General features: G+C 47.3%; 1 protein-coding gene and 1 pseudogene across 1 annotated transcript in view; one reads left to right on the top strand and one right to left on the bottom strand.

The window, feature by feature from the left end:
* The window catches only part of LOC129399564 (uncharacterized), a 742,397-nt pseudogene that overhangs the window by 391,974 nt on the left and 329,116 nt on the right, over window positions 1–21,307 (bottom strand).
* SPTBN1 (spectrin beta, non-erythrocytic 1) overlaps window positions 2,612–21,307 on the top strand; it is a 161,939-nt gene continuing 143,243 nt past the window's right edge. Inside the window, exon 1 of the mRNA XM_055119711.1 lies at window positions 2,612–2,808. The gene's annotated coding sequence lies outside the window, so the exon portion shown is untranslated. The remainder of the gene's footprint in view (window positions 2,809–21,307) is intronic.

Raw genomic sequence — 21,307 nt, forward strand, 5'->3', positions numbered from 1 at the left:
TAAATGAACTTTTGCTGATTTGGAACTTGAATATTATACTGCAATTTAAGAATTGCATGTTATAACATCCCAACCTAATTTGTAGTGATAAATATACGTTGACTAGGTTTTCTCCTGCATTATGAATGGTGGAAACCAAGGCAACAACAAATATCTGCCCAAAAATGTTATAAAATACTGTTTCCTTGGGATACAAAGTCGTATGTTTTTTTAAAAAATGGAGAACAGAATGTTACAGACATGATATTGACAAGGTCTGGGTTGCTTAAATTAATCTGGGTTCTAACGTGATGAAAAACTTCAGTAGAATTGCTTTTGAGATGTATGAGAATAATCCTTCTGCACTACTATGACTACTATGGCTTTAAAAAGAATCTTTTTCAAGTCAAGCTTCCATGGAGAAATTGTATTTTCTCCAACAATTTTTTCATATTAAGACCATCTTCTTTTTGACCCTTTAAAAAATTTTGTCAGTAATTCAATGGGCTCTCCTAGGTAATGATTTTTTCTCCTACAAAAGGATAAGAATTTGGAATAGTGAGGTAGGTAGATAGAGTCTGTAGCACTGTCATGTAGCTCTGCCCTCCAGTTGTTCATTGATTTGCTCCAGGGGGGGCACCAGTAACATCTCCATTGTGAGATTTGTTGTCTGAGAGAAACGGAGGAATTGAACCAGACCGGCCACATAAGGCAAATGCCCTTCTCGCTGAGCTATATCACTCCAGTCCAGGTAGATAGAGTAAGCTTCTCAACCCTCCACTTTCACATTTTTGGAATACAGTGCTCTTTTATTAGTCCCTTCCTAAAGTGGCCTGTGACCTTCCTTTTTGAAGGGAATTAAAAAAAAAAAGATAAGGGGGGATAGAATAGGGTGGGAGGGTGACTCACCAGTCAAAAGATTTATTCAACTACCGTTATCTGTGATAAAGGAAGCAGTTAAGACTCACCATTTCAGAATAACATTGGAAGAATTTAAAGTGAGGCATTTCCCAGTGCCGCTATTGTTTTCTTTGGTATTTCATTATCACTGTGGGTGGGGAGGTGCTAGGGGCCAGCCACAAAACACTAAGTGAAAGGGAAACAACTTTTATTCCTGGTGGATTTCCTGTATTACCTAATGAGGGCAGTCGCTTAAATGTTCTGTTCAACTTGATTCAACAAATAATTTCTGAGCACCTCCTAAGTGCCCACTACATGTAAACAGCGAAGAACAAGCCAGCCCTTTTGTGGTGTTCATCCACTTTCTGAGAAAAACGCGAAGTTTTTTGCTTTCCCATCTATTTTGTCCTTGAGAGCAGAAGTAAACATTGGCACAAGTAAATGTCCTAATGGTAAAAGCCTAAAAGGAAGAACCGTTTTCACGTAGCCGGGACAATTCCACTTTATTAAATAATAACATTCGTTAAAAAGATACACACAAAACATACATCTCTCAGGCCTCAGTTCTATTCATTTGAGATATAGGCATGATTCCAATCCTTTGGCTCTTTGTATTTTTATTCAGGGGTGGGGGCAAATCTTCTGTTTGTTTGGGGGCAACACCCGGCAGTGCCCAGCGCTTACTCCTGGGGCAGCGCCCAGGAAATCACTCCTGACGGACTCGGGGAACCCTATGGGGTGCCGGGGATCGAACCCAGGTGGGCCCGGTGCCCGGGACATCTTGAAGGTGAAGTGGTCCTATCCCCCCACCCCGAAGGCCTCGCTTGGCCTCCTGCAAAACCCGGAGCAAGTCCGTCGGACCCGAGCTGCTCCGTCAGGGCATCTCTGCCCGCGGGGCTGCTGGTACCACGGCGCTCCCGCCGCGGGGATGCCGGCGCTCTGCACGCCCGGCGCCTGATGGACAGGCCGGGCCGGACGGGCGGGGTCCCCGGGGGTCGCGCGGCCTGCAGCCTGCAGGTGAGACGCCCCCCTCCCGGGGCTGACGCGGGGAGGGCGCGGTTGCGCCCGGGTGGGGTGTGACCCCAGGGCCGAGCGCAGCCCCGCGGCGTCCCTCGGCCGCCCAGGGATGTGGGGACACCCGCGCTGCCCCCCGCCGCGCCGAACCCCCTCTCTTCCCCAGCGATAATCGAATTAGCCTCCAATTAAACGTGAAATTGGCCTTGGCCGGCGGCGGGGCACAAAGCCGCATTGTCCCCGGGCCCCGCCAGCCCCAGCCCCGTCCCAGCCGCCAGCGCCGCGAGGTGGGGCCGGGGGGGGGGGGGGGGGCGATGGGGGCGGGGGCCGCCTGGGGGCTGCGGGAGCCGCGGGTCGGGCGGGTACCGGACCCGGGAGCCCGGGAGGGACCGAGCTGCGCGCGCCCGACCCCGCGCGCGCCCTCGCCCCGCCCGCCGCGCGCTCCTCTCACCCCTCCCGCCGCGCGCCCCTCCTGCCGCGCGCTCCCTGCACCCCTGCGTGCCGCGCGCCCCCCGCCCCCCCCCCGCCCCCAGTCCATCCCACTGCGCTCCCCGCACCCCTGCGTGCCGCGCGCTCCCCACGCGCCCCGCCCGCCGCGCGCCCCCCGCCGCGCGCCCCCGCGCCCCGCCCCGCGCGCTCCCGCCTCCCCCTGTCCCCGCCCCGCGCTCCCCCAGCACCCCTGCGCGCCGCCTCCCCGCCCTCCTCCCGGCCGGCCCCCGGAATCAGTGCAGCTGTCGCCGTGCGGGCTGCGGATCCCGCCAGTCCCCGCCTCGCCGCCTCCCGGCCCGGAGCGCCCCCCGGCCCGTCCTGTGAGCCCCGGCCCCAGCCGCCCACAGCCCCCCGAGCCCCCGGCCGCCGAGGAGCGGGAGGAGGACGGGACCCCGGCGCCCCCACCCCACCCTTGAGCCCCGGGAGGTAGGTCGGGGGAGGGGCGCGGGGGCGGGAGGCTGCGACGACCGGGCGGGGCCGGGGGCGTCCCGGGGGGCGTCTCCGGGGGCGTCCGGGGGTCCGCGGGGTCTGCGCGCGGCCGATCGGGGGATGCGGCCGGGCGTGGCCGGGCTGGCCGGGCTGGCCGCGCTGCAGCAGTCCCCGCGCCTGCCCCCAGGTCTGTGCCCCGGGGTGCACCACGCCCCTGGCGCTGTCCCGGAGGGGGTGGCGGGGGGGGGGCGCCTTTTGTTTGGTGACTGGAGACCCGCCCGGGGCTCGGCCACCTGATGGGGACCCGCGTTCCTCCCGCGGGCGTCCCGAAAGCCGGGCCCGACGGGGTGGCCAGGCGCTGGGGACGCGGGGGGCGCGGGCCGGGGCGCTGTCCGGGCCCTGCTGGGGGCAGGGTGGGCGGCGGCGGTGCTCGGCCGTGATGCAGCACAATGCAGCAGCCCCGCCGGGCTGGCCACGGCCGCGGCCCCACCCAGGCCCCGCGCTGCCCCCGCCGCGCGCGGCCTGTCCGGCGGGATGGGGCGGCCCGAGCACTGGGCACCGAGCTGGGGTGGGCGCGAGTGTGGAGCCTCCGCCCGGCGGGTGGGGGGCGCCCCGCAGGGCGGCGCGGGCTGCGCCCACCCGGGCGCCCGGCCGGCCGGGGGCTGCGGCGAGGACGGGGACGGGCTGCAGTGCGGTCAGCGCGGGAGGCCGCGCCTGCTTCCTGCGGGACATCCATGATGTTCTGGCGTGACCCGCCGTCATCCGCGCGCATCGCGTGTGCAGTGGACGGTTCACGCGCGGGATCCGTGCAGGACTCCGACACGACAGCCCGGCCCCGGTACCCCACTCGGACGAGATGCAGGAGACCCTTAGTGAAGCGAAGGGAGTGACATATTTTGGTTCCCAAGACCCCGAGACATTAAAAAACAAGCAAAAAAAAAAAAAAAAAAAGGAAGCCTTTAGGTGTTGAGCTGGTTGGTGCAGAAGGAGCCTGTGCGTTTGGGTGGATTGCATTTCCTTTAGCCTGGATTTGCTTTGTTTTTCTTCGTTGACTTTTTTCGGTTGTTGTTGTTAAGCAAAAACAGTTGCATGTTTGGATTTCTCATTAAGGTTATTAGGGAAATGGGTATCATGATGGATGCTAAATTGGTCTTCGAATTTTTATGGATCTAGACAGCCGATTGTCTCCGATTGGTGGCTTACAGGATTTATGATCATATTTGGCTGCGTTATTTGTGCAGTGTTTTTTATATTCATGGTTTTTGCAGCTGTGGGAGGGGGCCAACAGGCCTCAGAGGATGGTATCTTTCCCGGAAGGAGATGGTTACACTGTTCTCATCTCTTTAGCCTGGGCTGGCACAAGGGGAATTTCCTCCCAAATGCCACTTCTTTAATCCATTTATTCAGTGTGGGATTGCAAATGGGATACCTTTTTGATGATACCCCAGACTCTTCTAGAACGTGAATCGGAGAAAGGGAATATTCAGTATGCTAATTGAAAGGGAAGGTCAGCGTTTCCCCCATCTCCGGTGCAGCTGAGTGAGTGGCATTTGAGTACCTGAGTTCTGCAGAAAACAATGTCAAGTGTGTTTTTTCTCTGCGTTATTTCAGTTTCTCTAGTATAAGGCCGCTAAACTGCAGACTTCTTTACATTTGAGCTTCATCGTGGTCATGCAAATCTGTGTTGCGCAGAGCTGCTTGGGAGTGTTGTAACATGGAACATCCAGACATTATGGTTTACCGTATTCTTAAAAAAAAAAAAAAAAAAAAAGGACTCTGTGGAGATTGCAGGAGGCTTAGCTGTCTTACTTACCAGGTATCGAATTCTACCAGATCCAGAATCTGTGCATTAAAGCCCTTTGTGACTTTCTCATCTTTGGACTGACCGAAAAATTCATCTGTGAGGATGAGAAGTACCGGGCTGGTGCAGACGCTGCCATCATTGGAGCCTCGTAACAACTGCAGGGATGTGTGGCCAGAGAACCTTGTTCCCTGCTTGGGACACGTCCTTGGCAGTTTCCTTGAAGGGTTTAAGTGATTGTTTTGTCATGATGGATGAAAGTAGGACTTTCCATGTGGAAGTACTATTTTGAGTTGGAAGGGTTTACTACTACTAAACAAACAGACATGGTGAGTGGAAATTATTCCATGTGACTTCTGTGGAAATAAGCATTTTTGTCAGACCGTGTTCTTAGAGAGAAATTTAAAGGCCAGTATATATTTTCGTGCATGCAGTGTTGGGATCCTCCTTTAATTATGTTGGACTCTAGCGTTGGCAGTGCCATTGGGCTTTAATTCATGTTCTGTGGATTTCTGGTAACCCTGGTTTCTTTGGAGACGTCTCCTGGAAGGAAATGGCTAATGCTCTGCTGTAAAAGAAACGTGTCTGTGGAGGTGAGTGAAACATCCCGTGGTCTTTCATTTTCAAAATGTGACTGTCTCTCAAAGCACCATTTTGTTACAAAAATTTAGTACTCCTGATTTTTCTAATAGGTGCCCTCTATCATGTATAAGTTCACTTGGTGTAAGAATAATGTCAATTCTTTACCTCGATGAGTAAAACTAGACCAGTTTAATAAAGTACACCCGCACTTCCGTCTGCCCCGCCCAGTACCGTACAGCTGTTCCTCATCGCCACTGTTTCAATCCCTCGATCTCATGGGAAGGTTTGTGGATCACCAGCATAGGATCACCTTGGAACTTGTTATGAAAAGAAGGTTCTTAGAAGCCCAACCTAGACCTCCAGAATCAACATTTTCATTTTCACAAGACCCCTAAGTGCTCTATATGCACATTCAATTGAGAAACTCATCTTTCGTTTCAACTTCCTATCGAAAGATTCCTTCCTGTATTTTATTTTTGTCTTTTGCTGAAGTTTCTCCACATTTCCCCCCTTCATTAAGCGAGGGAAGAGAGTGAGTGATACACTCTTGTCAAGTATTTAATACATAATTGCTTTGTAAAGTTCTCTTTATTATAGGCTGTTTAGATAAACCAGATTTTTTGTTTGTTTGGGGGCCACCCTCTGTGGTATTCAGGAACCAAATTGGGTACGAGGCTTGGGTCACTTTTTAACAGTGCTCAGGTGGACCATTAGGTACCAAAGATTGTAGATAAATCAGTGTTTTTGGTTCTTTTCTAAACCACCTCTGAAGTTGAAAAATAGCCCCTACCCTCCGTGCCTGGAAGAAGGCATAGGCTTAAGCCCAGGAAGCTTAGTGGGGCCAAGGTCTAAGCTGCCTGCATCTCTCTCCCTCCCTCCCCACTCCTTCCTTCCTCCTCCTCCTCCTCTCCCTCCCTCCTCCCTCCTTCTCTCTCTCCCTCCTTCTCTCTCTCCCTCCTTCTCTCTCTCCCTCCTCTCTCTCCCTCCTTCTCTCTCTCCCTCCTTCTCCCTCCTTCTCTCTCCTCCCTCCCTTCCTCCCTTCCTCCCTTCCTTCCTTCCTTCCTTCCCTCCTTCCTTCCTTCCTTCCTTCCTTCCTTCCTTCCTTCCTTCCTTCCTTCCTTCCTTCCTTCCTTCCTTCCTTCCTTCCTTCCTACCTTCCTGCCTGCCTGCCTGCCTGCCTTCCTGCCTTCCTTCCTGCCTGCCTTCCTGCCTTCCTGCCTTCCTGCCTTCCTGCCTTCCTGCCTTCCTTCCTCCTCTCTCTCCCCCCTCCATCTTTCTCTCTCTCCTTCCTCCCTCTCTTTCTTCTTGTTTTTGGGCCACGCCTACCAGTACTGAATACTTACTCCTGGCTCTGCACTCAGGAATTACTCTTGGCAGTACTCGGGGACCATAAGGGATGCCGGGAACCGACTGCTTCTCTGCTGTTTCATCTGAAGCATCACTATCCTTAATTTTGTGTTTATAACAGTTCTTATCAATGGTTTCTCCTTTTAAAAGTCTTATTTTTCTGTGACTTGCACCTTCATTTTATTCCTGGAGTTCATCTTGTCCCTGTAGCTACTTCATTTTCTCTGCCATCAAGTAGTCCACTTTAATTTACTCTTTTGATTTTGCATGGAAATTTAGATTCCTTTTAGTTTTTTTGCCATTAAAAGGGGCCAGTATGAATAAATGTGCATATTGGTCATGTGAAATATGCATACACATTGCCTGTCTCAGGAATAAATTTTGCTGCATCTTAGCATAGCAGATGCCAATTAATAATGCTTCTGTTCTTCTCTGCCTCCAGTCTTGCACCACAGACCTCTTCTGAAAAGCTATGCAAAATTTACCCTAATATTTTTTACGTCAAAGGTATTATTAAACAACTTACTCTTTTATTTTTAATTAGTTAGTGGAGTACTTCATATACTAATGGAATATATATACTGATTAACACAAGTTGTACAAAACCACTTAGTAGAAATCATTTATTAGTTCAGGTTGCTATTCTGGACAGTAAGGTAAGTACAATTCTCTTTACCAAAAAACACTGCTGCTAATACTCCCCTTTGCAGTTATGCTGAGGTTATTTGCGATACTGTTTTTGAGTCAGTAGATAATTATTGGGTACTTCCTTTTGTGAAAACCCGAATTTGGTTGGGCTGATGGTGGTCTGTGGGCTGCCTTACAGTTGAGTGAGAATTAGTTCCTGAATCCAACAACTAGATACTCTGTGGAATACACTTTATATAGGTGTTCGAAAGACCTTTCCTGACCCAAGTGTGTGACTTTGCTGGTTTTAGATGTTTGTAATGGGTTGGAATGAGGCATGGAAGCATGAAAGGCGTCTAAAATCCATCATGGCACTCCTTTCCTACTGGGGAAACACAGTAGAGCAGGAATAACCACCACAGGACACAGGAAATAAGCGATTGGCTGGTGTGGTTTGCAGGCTGAGGGATCAAGTCATGGCACCAAAGGAGTCAGAACAAAGATGGAGGAGAGAGTGGTGAAAAAACAAGACTGGGCCAACTCTTTGTAGGCTGACTGCTGGGAGGTGCACCCAAGTGGGTGTGAAGCTATGGTAGTCAAGGGCTCGAGTCCAGATGACAACAGAGTTCAGTTGCTGATCGTGGGAGAAATAGACCGGTTGAGGGGAAGAGTGGGTATTTAGTTGGTGGAAAGGAGAATCAGGGTCTCTAAAACATGTTGTTTGAGGTTCTGGTGAAACCCTCAGGGTAGGAAATAATCAAGAAGGTGAGTAGGTCGGAGCTGGCGTGGCAGAAATGAGATGGTTGATGCAGGGGGTCGGTCCCATGCTGGAGTTACACAGCGTGGTCATCCCACACCCTGGCCACGTGGCCTTCGACACACCTCCCTTGCTGTGGTGTCTTTGTACCTAGAGCGGTGGTGCTAGCAGTACCCATTTAGCAGTACTTTTGCTAGAGCTAAGTGAGGTGACTCTGTGCCATCACAGTACATTTTAAATTGACATGAGGCTCGGAATTTTTTGCTTTGCTTATATTAATTCTATAATTTGTTTCAAATAAGTAATTTAATTTATTCAGGAAAGAGAATTTCAATAAAGAATGCCAGTTATTCATATAAATAGTTTCAATCAGTATTAAGCTAGTCCCTGTATATTATATTAAAATAATAGGGAAAGCAAACAACCCCAATATTTGGGGAAAGAATAGGAACAGATGGTATAGAAAGAACTCAGAAAGTGAATAAGTATATTAAATTGTTTTTAATTACCAGTAATAGAGAACACAAATCAAAAAGATTCAATTGGTCTGCTTAAATTGGTAGGTAGATAGTTTTTTCTGAGATGCTGTGAGATGAGGGCTTATTGGGAGAAAGTTTGGACTGAGACATTGGGAACTGTAAATGCTGACGGGAACCCCAAGTGCTTCTGCCTTTCTGGACTGAAGTAGCACTTGTACCTCTGTAATCCAAAAAAAAGAATAAAAATTAAGGGTGGGTGTATAAATAATTTTTTTTATAGGAGTGCTAAATGCTTATCCCTTTTAGGCTGCAATTGCACTTATACCTCTGTAATCTAAAGGAAGAATTAAAAATAAGGATAGGAGTTTGAACATTTTTTGGTACAGTCAAAAAATTATGGCATAGACATAGAGAATAATTCACTAAAAAGCTTAAAATAAAGATTTGAATGAGTTTAATGTTTGGTGTACGCAAAGCTGTAGAATACTGCATAGCACCACTTTTGTTATATTAAATGAAAGACTGGAAGGAAGTATACTAAAATGTTAATGTTTTGCTTTGGAAGTTGGGTGTAGGGGTGATTTCCTTTCTTGTATGAAAGGAAATTCTTATGACATTGTTTCTCAGTTTGAGTTTTAAAACATTTTATAAATAGAAAAGAATACAACTAATGGACTATCAGGAGGACCATTATTTTCATAATCCAAAAAGCAGCAACAATTTATTTTTTAAAAGGAAAGGAAAAACTTGGGTCAGTAATAAATTATTATTAAGCAATAATTAAAATTCCAAAGGACTGTCCTATCCTACTCTTTTTTTAGAGAGAAGTAGGGAAAGGGGGTAAGTAAGCAATTCAAGGGTGTAGAACTGAGAGGGAAGTTGACATATCATCATATCTAAATGATATAATGGAATGCTCTGCTCCAGCCTGGGTCCACTTAAAGAGTGGGGAAGACCATAATTTATTTCCACGCTGCACTCTTGGACAAAGAACAGGTTGAATTATCTGAGGTACTTGCTCTCACTTGTGGATGCCCAGACCTGCTGACCATCAGCTCTTTGTGCTTCACTGGGGTTGGTCAGAAATGTCAATGAAATAGCAGGTGACTTATTTTTAATAGATAGGGGCCACTCCAGGTGGTACTTGGCAGCCGTCAGAACAAATGATCATTTTAAAATAAAAGTAACTCCAGACTTAGCATACTGCCAACCCATGATTTCTCAACTTTTCGGGGAGTATTGTAGGCAGAGTGGAAGGAATGCATTTTTAATGGTATCCTCCCTTTTTTTTGGTAAGGAGATTCTTATCATAATGTTACAGATGTTTTTATGTGTCCTTATATCTTTCATTTTGTATTTAGTTGGTTGGTCTCTCTTATAGGTGAAAAAGAGATAAGTGTGTAATTAGTACTCTCCACTGTTACTAATTAAAAGTTAAAATAGCAAGGGCTATTTTAAGACTTAAGCAGGGGGATTTCATGGAACTATTTTGAAGATAAATTCTAGGTAAATTCCAGTTCTGTTCTCCTTAGTTGCTGAAGGAAATAGGGCTTTGTGTTTTATGCACCAAGTCATTGATTATTACAGTACTTGGTAAGATGCGTCTATAAAGACGAACTGATTCACTCACATGGGTTGTGTGTTTGTCTTGCCATAAATTTTAAAACAAAAATGGTTACATAAGGAAGGCTTCAACTTGTTGCTTTTTAAAATTTTATTGGAGGGGAGGGGAGGTGTTGGACACACCTGGTGGGCTTAGGGCTTACTCTTGACTCTGTGCTCAAGGATTATTTCTGCAGTGCTCAGGAAATGAGCCATGCAGGGCAGGCACTGGACCCCCGAACTGTCTGGCCACAAGCTGATACTTTAAAGTGTAAAACCAAGCTGTCTAATTCAAAGATTGCTTTTTAAAATCAACACTTGTTTATCATTGTCATTGCTTCATTCTTTAAACTCTGAGAGTAAACGTGAGTAGTTTTAAGAACAATTTGAAGTCTCTGCTCTAGAATCTAGAATTCTCTGCTAGTGCTGAGTTTTTACATAAAAATTTGAGAACAGTTTTCTTTACTGTGGTGGCATGCTATGTGAGCTCCATCCCTGTCCTAACATACATATTAGAAGCTATTAAATTAAAAAACTGTATTAGAACACAACTAATGGATGAAATTTAGAATGAAATATAGATAACAATTTATTGTTCTTAAGTATACATACATTCAGTCTTGTATAATTAAATATGTCTGTACTTAGTTCTTTAGTCTAACATATCTGAGTGATGGGGTTATGGAGGTGTTTCAATATAATTTCTCCATGTTTTATTTGAATTTTGGAAAACACTTAAGAATGAACTCCTGTTCTTTATAAAAGATAATTTAGCATTTAACATACAAGCTTCTTTTTGGTAGGGGTAAAAACTAATAGGTAGAATGATTGTCTAAATATACCCTTCGCTGTTTGATTTTTTTCCTGCTAGAATTTATAGAAAAGCCAAACTTTACTTGCTGAAGGAGTAGAGAACATTGAGATTTTGAGGTTTTTTATTCCATTCCAAAAAATGTGTTAGATCCTTGTGATTTCATTACTTGCCTGGAGTGTGGGAAAAGATGTAGCGTTTCCGTCGGGAAGCTGACAGGAACATCCTCCAGGAAACTGATGTCTGATGGTCACTTCCTTTGGCTCTGGATGGAATTTTCAATTTCCCGACCCTATTGAGTAGCCATTGCAGTGATAATCTTCATCCCAGTATGTTAGTCTTAGTGGAAAATCAACTCTCAAAGCTGCACAATTTTGTGGAAGGTCCTTCACTAGCTGTGTAGAGCCTGTGGGATAAATACACGTTCCTGTGATGGTTTAAGGCCCTTCCCCATTATTCAACACCTTTATCTTATTTAAAGGGCAAGGAAAAAACTCATATACTTTGCGAAGACAGTGCTTATTCATTTTGTCTCTTGTTTAACCATTTGCTATTGTATTTGAAAGAAATTTGTTTAGAAAATAGAAAAGTTTATTGGACATAGAAAAGAAAGAAAAAGTTTCTCTTTTTCCCCAAACTAAGGTCCATTGTAATTTTAAATCTGTAGTTGAGTGCTTTTATTTTTATTTTTTAAAATTAGGTATTTATTCATTCGTAAAAATCTATACTACTTACATTTAATATGAATATAAATTATGGTAATATGATGGTAAGATTTATTTTTTTCTGTTGAATCCCCGTGAGCTACAGTTACAAAGTGTTCACGTTTGAGTTTCAGTCATACAATGATGGAATACCCATCCCTCCCCCAGTGCACATTCTCCACCACCAGTGTCCTCAGTATCCCTCCCCCCATTCCCTTCCCCTTGCCTCTATGGTAATTTCCCTCTTACTCTCTCTATTTTGGGGCATTGTGGTTAACAATACAGATACTGAGAGGCCATCATGTTTGGTCCTTAATCTATTTTCAGCACACATCTCCCATCCAGAACTAACCCTCCAATCATCAGTGACTTAGTGATCCCTTCCCTATCCCAGCTGACTTCTCCCCAGTTCATGAGGCAGGCTGCCAACTGAATGATAAAAGTAATCTAAAAGTTAAAAAAAATTGTTATATTAGAATTCCTAAATTTTGTTTGGGGCCTCCTGTGGCCGAGTTCAGAGACTGCTCAGTTCCGTGCAGCTGGGGGCGCGGTGCAGTGCACGCACTCAGCCTCCTTACCTGGAGCGCTCCAGCTCGGGAACCCTCGACTGCTGATATCTACAAAATGCATGATTTTTCCCCCCACAGAGGCTTCATAAGGATTATATACTTTCGCAAAAATAAAATTAAGTTATGAGATTTTTATTAACAGATCACCTTGTTGGTAGCTCTTAGGGGAGATGGAAATAACATGAAGAAAATCCTACCACTAGGAATCCAGTGACGGCAGAGACCTGCCCAGGGGTTAGGCCTGGGAATCTGTCTCATCCTGCTGCATCTGTTTTTTTCACCTCACAAATAAGGGTCAGTCATCAAATATACAACTAAATTAAATATCAATTTTTAACAGACAGAATCACTTGACGTTAGTCACTTGTATGGCAAAACAAAATCTATTATGATGCCCCTCAAAGTTACGGCCTGAGTCTGTCGTCTGTTGCTCGGAGCTCTTTCCCAGGTGGGGGCTTCAGAAGGGAAAGTGACGGCAGAACAGAACTCCAAGTGGACACTGGAGATTGTTCTCTTGCTTAGTAAACTTTCTCACAGTGGAAAAATACCAGAAATTAAGTTCTCATTAGGTAATATGTGCTTTCTGTTTTGTTTTGGAAGGAATTCCCATCAGAATGGCATTAATTCCCCGGGGAGGCACCTGCATGGCTTTGGATAACGTCTGATTTTACTCTTGTCTTCGGATTTCAGAGCCGTTGAAACAGCAGACCTGTGATGTGTCACAAAGCGGGGTGGATTCGATTATTCTCATCTTGGTTTCCAGTGTAGTAAATGTCACAGAGCAGTGTTTGGGTGTGACTGTTGCAGCTGCACCCTGGGGTCAGCTTCCTTAGGGCCTTGGTGTCCGATGGATTCTTTAAAATTCTCTCTCTGAGAAAGGAGAGCTGTCTGCCATAGAGGCAGGCAGGGCGGGGTAGGGGCGGATGGGGCGGGGCTCGAAGGGGTGGGAGGGAACCTAGGGACACTGGTGCTGGGAAATGACACTGGTGGAGGGATGCATGTTGAAACAGTGTATGACTGACACGCAATCATGAACAATTTTGTAATGCTCTATCTCACAGTGATTCAATAAAAAAAAACAACAGATCAGGTGAATTAATATTTGGCTCTGCTTTAATAACATGTTTGAGTGCTTCTTAACCATATCCTAGCAGTGAAATGTCAGCTTCATCCTTTATCATCGTGGGGTTTCTTCAAAAATAGGTTATTAACCCATAACGATTTGAAACCTAAATGAAACCTTCAATGTGCAAGCAGTTAGTACACTGTGGAGCACCCGTGGTACTCTGAGTACCGTAACCATACTTCAACAGGAGGGGAGATTTTGAATCTTTTGCATATTTAAGAAAGTTTGAGTTATTTTGCCGTTCTTAATTAGAAATATATTAAAATATGTGGAAATGGGGAAAAAATTATCTTTCTGGGTCTTGGGTGTGTTTGAGGGAGAAAGTGCCGTCGCCACGCCTGACCTAAAGCAGTTCTCTCCTGACAGGGCTGCCTTCCTCTAGTGTTTGACCAGGGGGCAGAGAGTGAGGGCTGAGGAGGCAGGCTAGAAGGGAAGCCCTGACAAGCCACAGCTCCCAGCTGCTCTGAGTGAGGACCCGGGCCGCCCTGTCGGGCTTGCATCCTCGGCGACCCTCTCCTCATCCTGGGGACAGGCGGTGCTGTGATGGACGGGGCAGGCAGCGTGAGAAGCGGCGCTGCACTGCCGCAGAGTCTGTACCCCCGGTCTGGGGGCAGGAAGGTGCAGCCCGAGCCGGGGTCTCAGCAGGGCCCTGCCTGGAATGTGGCCGTGGCCAGCCCCGTGACAGAGCAGCCCACCTGTCACTATATTAGGAGGCAAGTGGCACTGCTGAGGGCTCTGGGCCTCGTCACCGTGCAGCTGACAGCTCAGCCCTGACCTTATCTCAGCTGGGGGCCCTGCCGCCCGTCCAGCCCTTCCCCAAGGGTGCGACCCAGCACATTTTGTGCGGCGATCTCGGTCTTGAAGGTAGGTCTGTTCGAGTTTCTGGCCGGCTGGCTTCAGAATCGGGCTCGCTGCGAAGGCAGTTCCGGAGCAGCTCCGGGGAGCAGGATGTTTTCTCATGTTGAAAGGCTGATTTTACTTTTGAAGGACACATTCCTGATGTTGAGAAAGAACACGAGCTTTTACCCTCGTTTTAAAAATCGGATTTCCTTCACAGGAGGTGAAAGTTGAACAGAGAGAGTGGGCGAGTTGATTGTCTTGTTCCTGCAAGAACACCCTTGTCTGTCAGTTGAAAGGTTTTTTTTAAAAATGTTTTTCCAGCTGCAAAGAATTAGTTTGTTAATATATAGCTCTAATAATATTTCTTATTAATTATAGTATATACTTCCATCAGAACATGTGGAATTGGTCCAGATATTCAGTAATATCTTTAGTGGGTCATACTTGAGAAAGGTTTCAACTTCTAGAGTAGATATTTCATGTAAATCTGGGCTATTGCTGGAATGTTATGCAGCTGTGTGGAGCAGGAGGCTCAAATGTACTCATGAAATATATTTTTGGCGAGATTGGAATACAGCAGCATATGCTTCGCCATTCCAGTTTGTTTCGGAAGAGAGGGTTTATTATGGGGGGCCCAGATAGTAATAGGAGTGCCGTGATTTAGGGGGTTATTACTGTTTGATTGTTCTCTACATGGAGGTTAAGAGGGTTCATTAAGTACTGAATTTGTCCTTTACGGCTGTGGTGCTCAGTCTTTTTCTGACCTTGTACCTGTTCTCACCTGGCTTCCTTCCTGTGACCACCCCCCTCTGCTCCCCCTCCCGCTGTTCCTCCCTGTGGCCCCTGTCCTGTCCCTCTGTTCCTCCCTGTAGCCCCCATCCCACATCCCACTGTTCCTTCCTGTGGCTCCTGTCCCCGCTGTTCCTCTAGGCTTGTGCCAAGGATTCCTTGGACACAAGTTTCAACTGTGACCCATGGACTATTGTGGGGGCGCCATGGGGGCCACATGGACCCGTCGAGAAAGGCTGCTTTAAAGCACCTTCTCAGTCTGCTGCAGATTGAGCCAGCCCAAGATTTGCATCTGTAGGCAGGCTGTCACTTGCCAAAGATTTGCCTCTGCTTCTGCCACCCCCACTTGGTTTGGTGTGCCTTCCCCAGCTGCTGCGGGGAGCGTCCCATTACTCTGAGCACTGTTCTTCCCAAAATGTTCTCTGGGCCTGGTGCGAATGAGGTGCTTGGCGCAAACCCAGCCCGCACAGATGGGAGTGATCCCGCGTGTTTCGCCAGTACTGTGCAGCAGGGCCTCGGGGAATGAATGGCACGCGTGGTACTGCGGCGGCGGCCGTGCCATGGAGATAAGTCGATGGCCTCTTGCAGGGCCCTGCATCACCAGCTGGAATGTGCTGGAGACTGCCGGATAGGGAGCAGGCTGTGTGACAGGCACCGGGAGGCCCCGGCCTAAATATAGCTACAGTTTAACCGAATATCTCAGAACTTGTCATTTTGCTTGAACAAAGTCACTTACCCGTATTTATCACCCAGAAAGGAGATGGCGGCTTTCCTCTTTGATTCCCTGAAGTTTATTTCTGTTTATTTATTTGAGTACATTTATTCGAAATGTACTCAAAAATGGTGTGATAGTATGTAGGAACATACTAAGGGGTGACACAGTATCTTGCTTGCTTTCTCCCGGTGATGAGTACTATCTGAGCTCAGAATTCACATCAGGCTTCTGCCTCATGCTCGCAGCACAATCTGTAGATTCTGTGGTTTGAATAAAAATCAGGGCTCTGAAGGTTAAAGAAAGCTCTGTTAGGTATTCCTGACAGTTATTTGGACATGGATTATCAATGTTTGCATAATTGTAAAACAGCACAGAAGCGGAGTGAAAGATACTGATCACTGCTTTGCAGAGGCAAGCTTTCTATGTAATTTAGCTTTTTTTCATTGTTTGCTCAGGGGGTGGGCACCGATGGTGCTCAGGGATGACTCCTGGCGCTACACTCAGGGTTCATTCCGGGCATGCTGGAGATCAAACCCGGGCTGGCTGCGTGCAGAGCAAGCAGTGTGTTGCACTGTCTCTCTGGCACTAGTTAGCTTTTTTTGTCATTGGTAGTTCGTATGACTCATTCTTGTTGCAAAAAGCATTTGCTGTCAGATGGTCCTCCCTCCGTTCTTCAGCAGAAGCGCTTCTTGCTTTCAGACAGGACTGTAAGAAGGAAAGGGGGGGGGGGTGCTGTTTGCAGTGTTTGGAGGCTGGGGGCCCCTCAGGGCAGTCGGGAGGGGGGGAAGAGACTGCCCAGGATATCCAGGCAAACTGTTGGTTTGGGTTCTCTGACATAACAGCTTTATAAATGTAGTGTTTGGATTAGTGAATGGAAATAAAATATAAGCAGAAAGATTTACATGCTAAATGTAATACATAATGTGTAAACAGTTTAATTTGAGAGGCTTAAATATGAACCAGTTTCTGTTCAAAATTTCTTAAAAGATGGCTTTAGCAGATACCCTCATTACCTTATATACTTTAGGCATTTGGACTTAGGTTAATTGTAATAAAGTTTTAACTTTTCCAAGTGCCCTACAGACATGACTGTATCGCTGTCTCAGATCTGTCGTCCTTAATTTCGGCGTGATTACTCGGTGTCTTCCCTGTGCCTCAGCTAGCCTCTCACTTGTGGCTCTGTGGACATCCCTTATGCATAGATACATCATGTCTAATTGTCAGTTATTGGACCTGGACAGTGAGGGTTATTTTTCAGCTATGTTTTTAGAATGTGTGAGAAGCAATTTGTGTTTTTACAACATGGAAATATCTTGTAGATGTTGTTTGGCCTTTGACATTTTTGGACGGGAAGTTATTTACTTAAGATATTATTGACACATTAGGGAAAAAAAGATTTTTTTTCTTCTGGTTTCAGTCTGCACCTTGTGGTGCTGAGGGCTTACTCCTGGCTCTGTGCTCAGGGATCACTCCTGTTGGGACCTGGGGGGACGTATGTGGTGCCGGGGATTGAACCTGGGTTGTCTGCATTAAGGCAAGTGCCTTATCTGCTGTTCTGTTTCTCTGGCTCCATACTAGAAGTGTTCTTGGTAAATTGAGTTCAGGAGAAGTAAACATTGTTTCTTTTTCTTTGGCAAGTATCTGATCTCACTGTGAAACTCTTCGGGGTAATTTTCACCTCACACGCTCTTTTTTTTTTTTTTTTTTTTGCTTTTTGGGTCACACCCAGCGGTGCTCAGGGGTCACTCCTGGCTCTGCACTCAGGAATTACCCCTTGCCGTGCTCAGGGGACCATATGGGATGCTGGGAACCGAACCCGGGTCAGCCGCATGGAAGGCAAATGCCCTATCGGCTGTGCTATCACTTAGCCCCAACCTCACACACTCGTGATGTAGATCTACTTCCTAGCAGGTGGGTTGCATATAGGGTCACATAACGGAGGGGGCAGGAGCAACATGGGCATAAGAATCTCGTCTTAAATAAGTTTATGCTTGACCTGTCTGATGGAGGTGGGCGACCAGGGGCTGTTCTTTGCTCTCAGGATGAGCCATGGCAGTGTCGGGCACTTTATGTGGTGTTAGCGCTGGTGGGGTGCGAGTCAAGTTCCTTCCCCATCCCCCCCACCCCTGCCCTGGACTGTCTTTCCCCAGGGACCCAGGTGGGAGATTCAAACAAGGGTCAGCCATATGCAAGACATGAGCCTTAATCTCGGTACTGTGTCTCCAGCCCCTCCATTCATGCATTTCTGTAAACTGGCAAGAGAAGTACGTCACTCACTATCAGAAAAAGAAAGGTCAGATATTTGAATTACCCCTTTTCTGGATACTTGAATTAGAAAATTGCTCATTCTTGTTTGAAGGCTGCATGTTGGAGGTACTATCTGCTTATCTGTATTTCTTCTGTTGGCACAGTCTCATAAGGTGCTGAAATAAATAAGCTTAACATTTAAAATATTCCAGACACAAACATTTCTGGAATTTGCTTATGTGTGTTGGGGGGCGTGCAGCAGAGTCAGGTTCCATTGGCTGTCCGTCAATGTGACGGCAGATGGAAACATCGCAGAGAGCAGCAGATGGCAGGAGTGGACAGGTGAGGACCACATGGACGCCCAGACCAGGGGCTGCAGACTTGAGTTGCCTTATGAAATGTTAGTCATCTTAGATGTTTCTACAGCTGCTGTGCGCTTGCTGAAAATAAATCAAACTTGTTAGAATGATAGGAGTTTGCGCTCCGGCTGTGTTGGGATAAAGTAGTGCTCTAGCTTCCCCTAAAGGTCACACTTGTCACATTATTGCCATCTATTAAGGGGGCAGGGCAATGGCTCACAGAACTGGAGCCCCAGGTGGGGTCTGCAAGGCCCCGTGTGGTCCCTGAACACTGAGCCAGAAATAAGCCCTGAGCACCGCGGGGTGTGGCCTGAAAACCAAAAAGTAAAAAGAAAAAAGAGCCAGATATAACCCAGAAATAACCCAGATGCCTGCCAATGGTAAGTTAGAGGAAGAAAACATATGGAAAAATACAAAGTTATAGTTAATATTGCTGTCGGGGTGGGCTGCAGTCTGCAGGGCAGAGAAGCCCCCAAGCTGGTCACGGAAGTGACCTGCTGTGTCAGGGCTGTTGCTCAGGTGGCGTCACAGGAAGGGTTATGTGGGAGGGTTGCATGCATCAGTGTAAGTGACTACTGAATGTCTGGGGAATCTATAACTCAGAATCATTTTTAATATAAGGGAAAACTGAACACAAGATGGAGACAGCCGGGCCAGGACATGCCTTGTTTGCGGTTGGCCCAGGTACAGTTCCTGGCTCTGCACCGTGGCCCTAGCCCCTTCGGAGGCGGCCAGAGAAGCACCCTGTCCTCCAGCACTAGTCCCTAAACACCCTGGGGAGAAGCGCCAGGATGGGCCCCGGGTCCCTGGGGCAGCAGGGGAGACTGCTAACCCATAAAGCACGACACACTCTTCGTCATGCCCAAAACACAAGAAGGAAATGCTCCTGGTCTGAACTCGGGAGAGGCGGGGACAGCCTGCAGGTGGGGTGCGGGGGGGGGGGCCCCCTGAGTGCAGAGCTCAGAGGGTGCCTGGGCGCTGCTTGGGGTGGGAGGGCCACACCTGGAGTGCCCCTGGCCGTCTGAGCCATTTCCATGTCTCATGCTTTTTATTGGGAAGTGGTTGGGGGCAAACCCAGCAGTGCTTAGGCTTGCTCCCTGCGCTGTGCTCAGGAATCACTCCCGAGGGATGCTCAGGATGACTGTTGTGGTGCCGGGGGCGGAACCAGGGCTGACCGAAGCACTTACCTGCCGTCTGTTCTTCAGCCTCTGGGCTCATGCTCTTAAGCACTTTGCAGTGTTTTGCAATGAACATGTGTTACTTTTATCATTTGAAAAGACAAAGCTTTTGGAAAAGCACAGGCTATTCCTGAAGTGTTGGAGCATCTTATTTATTCTCTGTAAGTTCAGGGCCTTGCACTAGGTCTGTTTGCTTCCTTTTCATCCACAGTATTTTCTCTTCCCTATAAAATGTCTCCGCAATGAAACTATAGACTTTTAAAAAATCATTATTTAGGGGTGTTATTTTTGCCAATTTAGATTAATAGTTTAGTGAAAATAATAATTGCTAACAGGCTGACTTGCTAGCGACAGTATCTTAGAGAATTTTGGTTCCCTGTGAAAGAGAGACGCTCCAGCAAGCTGTCAGTGTCAGGGTGAAATGCAGCTCAAGCCCACAGGATTCCTCGGGTTCTTTGCCCTGCAGCCAGTCCCCTGCCCCCTGCCTGGCCGCCCCAACAGACACAGCCTGCTTGCTTCAAGTCAGCCCATATTCGGGTGTTTATTTTTAATTTACTGATGCCAAGTGTTTGATTTAAATTTTTTAGGTCAGGTTTTCTTAAGTTTTTCCCACTTGCGACTCCTTTTCTCTTACCAGGCATTGCATTATTACTCAATATTTGCGTTAAGAAATGATTTGCACGAGGTATATAAAATAGGCATACAAACCAAACACTTACTGATAATGAATCTTAAAGAAATGTACTTTAAAATTAAAAAAAATATTACTCATGCACACAAACTCCCCTCTTCAGTTATACCAGTGTTGGGGCCGGAGCGATAGTACCGGGAGGGCATTTGCCTTGCATGTGGCCTACCAGGGTTCGATCCTTGGCATCCCATATGGTCCCCCAGCACTGCCAGGAGTAATTCTTGAGTGCAGAGCCAGGAGTGACCCCTGAGCATCACTGGGTGTGGACCCAAAAAGAAAAAAGCTACACCAGTGTTCATCAACCTTTTTACACCTGGACCAGCACCTGTCTGGAGAGGGCCCACTAACTTTAATGTAAGTGGTGGGCAGTGGTTGGCCTCCTTCCTACACCATGGACTAGTGCTCGAGAACCACTGAGCTACACAGCCCTGTTTGGGGCCATGACCCTAGTTTAAGAATTCTACACCAAGGGCTTTTTTTTTTTCTTTTTGGGTCACACCTGGTGATGCACAGGGGTTACTCCTGGCTCTGCACTCATGAATTACTCATGGTGGTGCTTGGGGGAGCATATGGGATGCTGGGAATCGAACCCAGGTCGGCCACGTGCAAGGCAAACGCCCTACCTGCTATACTATCACTCCGGCCCCCACGGGCCTTCTTAAAGGCAAGATTCTTCTTTCGTATCTTATTTTTCAGTTTACCTCTCCATCCTTCAAGTAGCTCGACCGCTGTTCATCTCTCTCTGTCAATTCGATTGAGTTAAGAAAAGTCCTTCTAACAATATATTGGACAGACGGCATTGTGTACCGAGCATTTCCCAAATGTCGGGGTTCCGTCCCTAGAGGATCCTCTTCATTCACGTTGAATATCTGTGCGGAGGTGCATGGGGACTCTGTGCCATGTTTTTCTTACCTAGGGCTCTGTGAGGGGCCAGAAGCAGCTTCCCCAGGCGGCTGGGGCAGCAGACAGGTCCAGGCCCTGCGTCCGTGTGTGCCCGGCCGGTCTCTTCCCATCACACATGAGGGTGCTGGCAAGAGGCCCCCAATCAGCATTTTCCATCCGGTTCTTGATGTTAATGTGTTAATTTAAAGCAGATAAAATGCAAAGGTTTGTTTAGTAAAGGACACTTCAGAACCTTTCTGAACTAGTTGGCATAGCTGGTTGGGGTCCAACTTATGGTGCTTTTAAAACTTAACCTAAATAGACGTTGGAATTCTTTTTCAAAGCCTTGCTCGGGCCTAGGTTTCGTGGTCCCTGCCTTGAGGTACACTA

This window comes from Sorex araneus, chromosome X, assembly GCF_027595985.1.
Source record: "Sorex araneus isolate mSorAra2 chromosome X, mSorAra2.pri, whole genome shotgun sequence".
Taxonomy (NCBI): domain Eukaryota; kingdom Metazoa; phylum Chordata; class Mammalia; order Eulipotyphla; family Soricidae; genus Sorex; species Sorex araneus.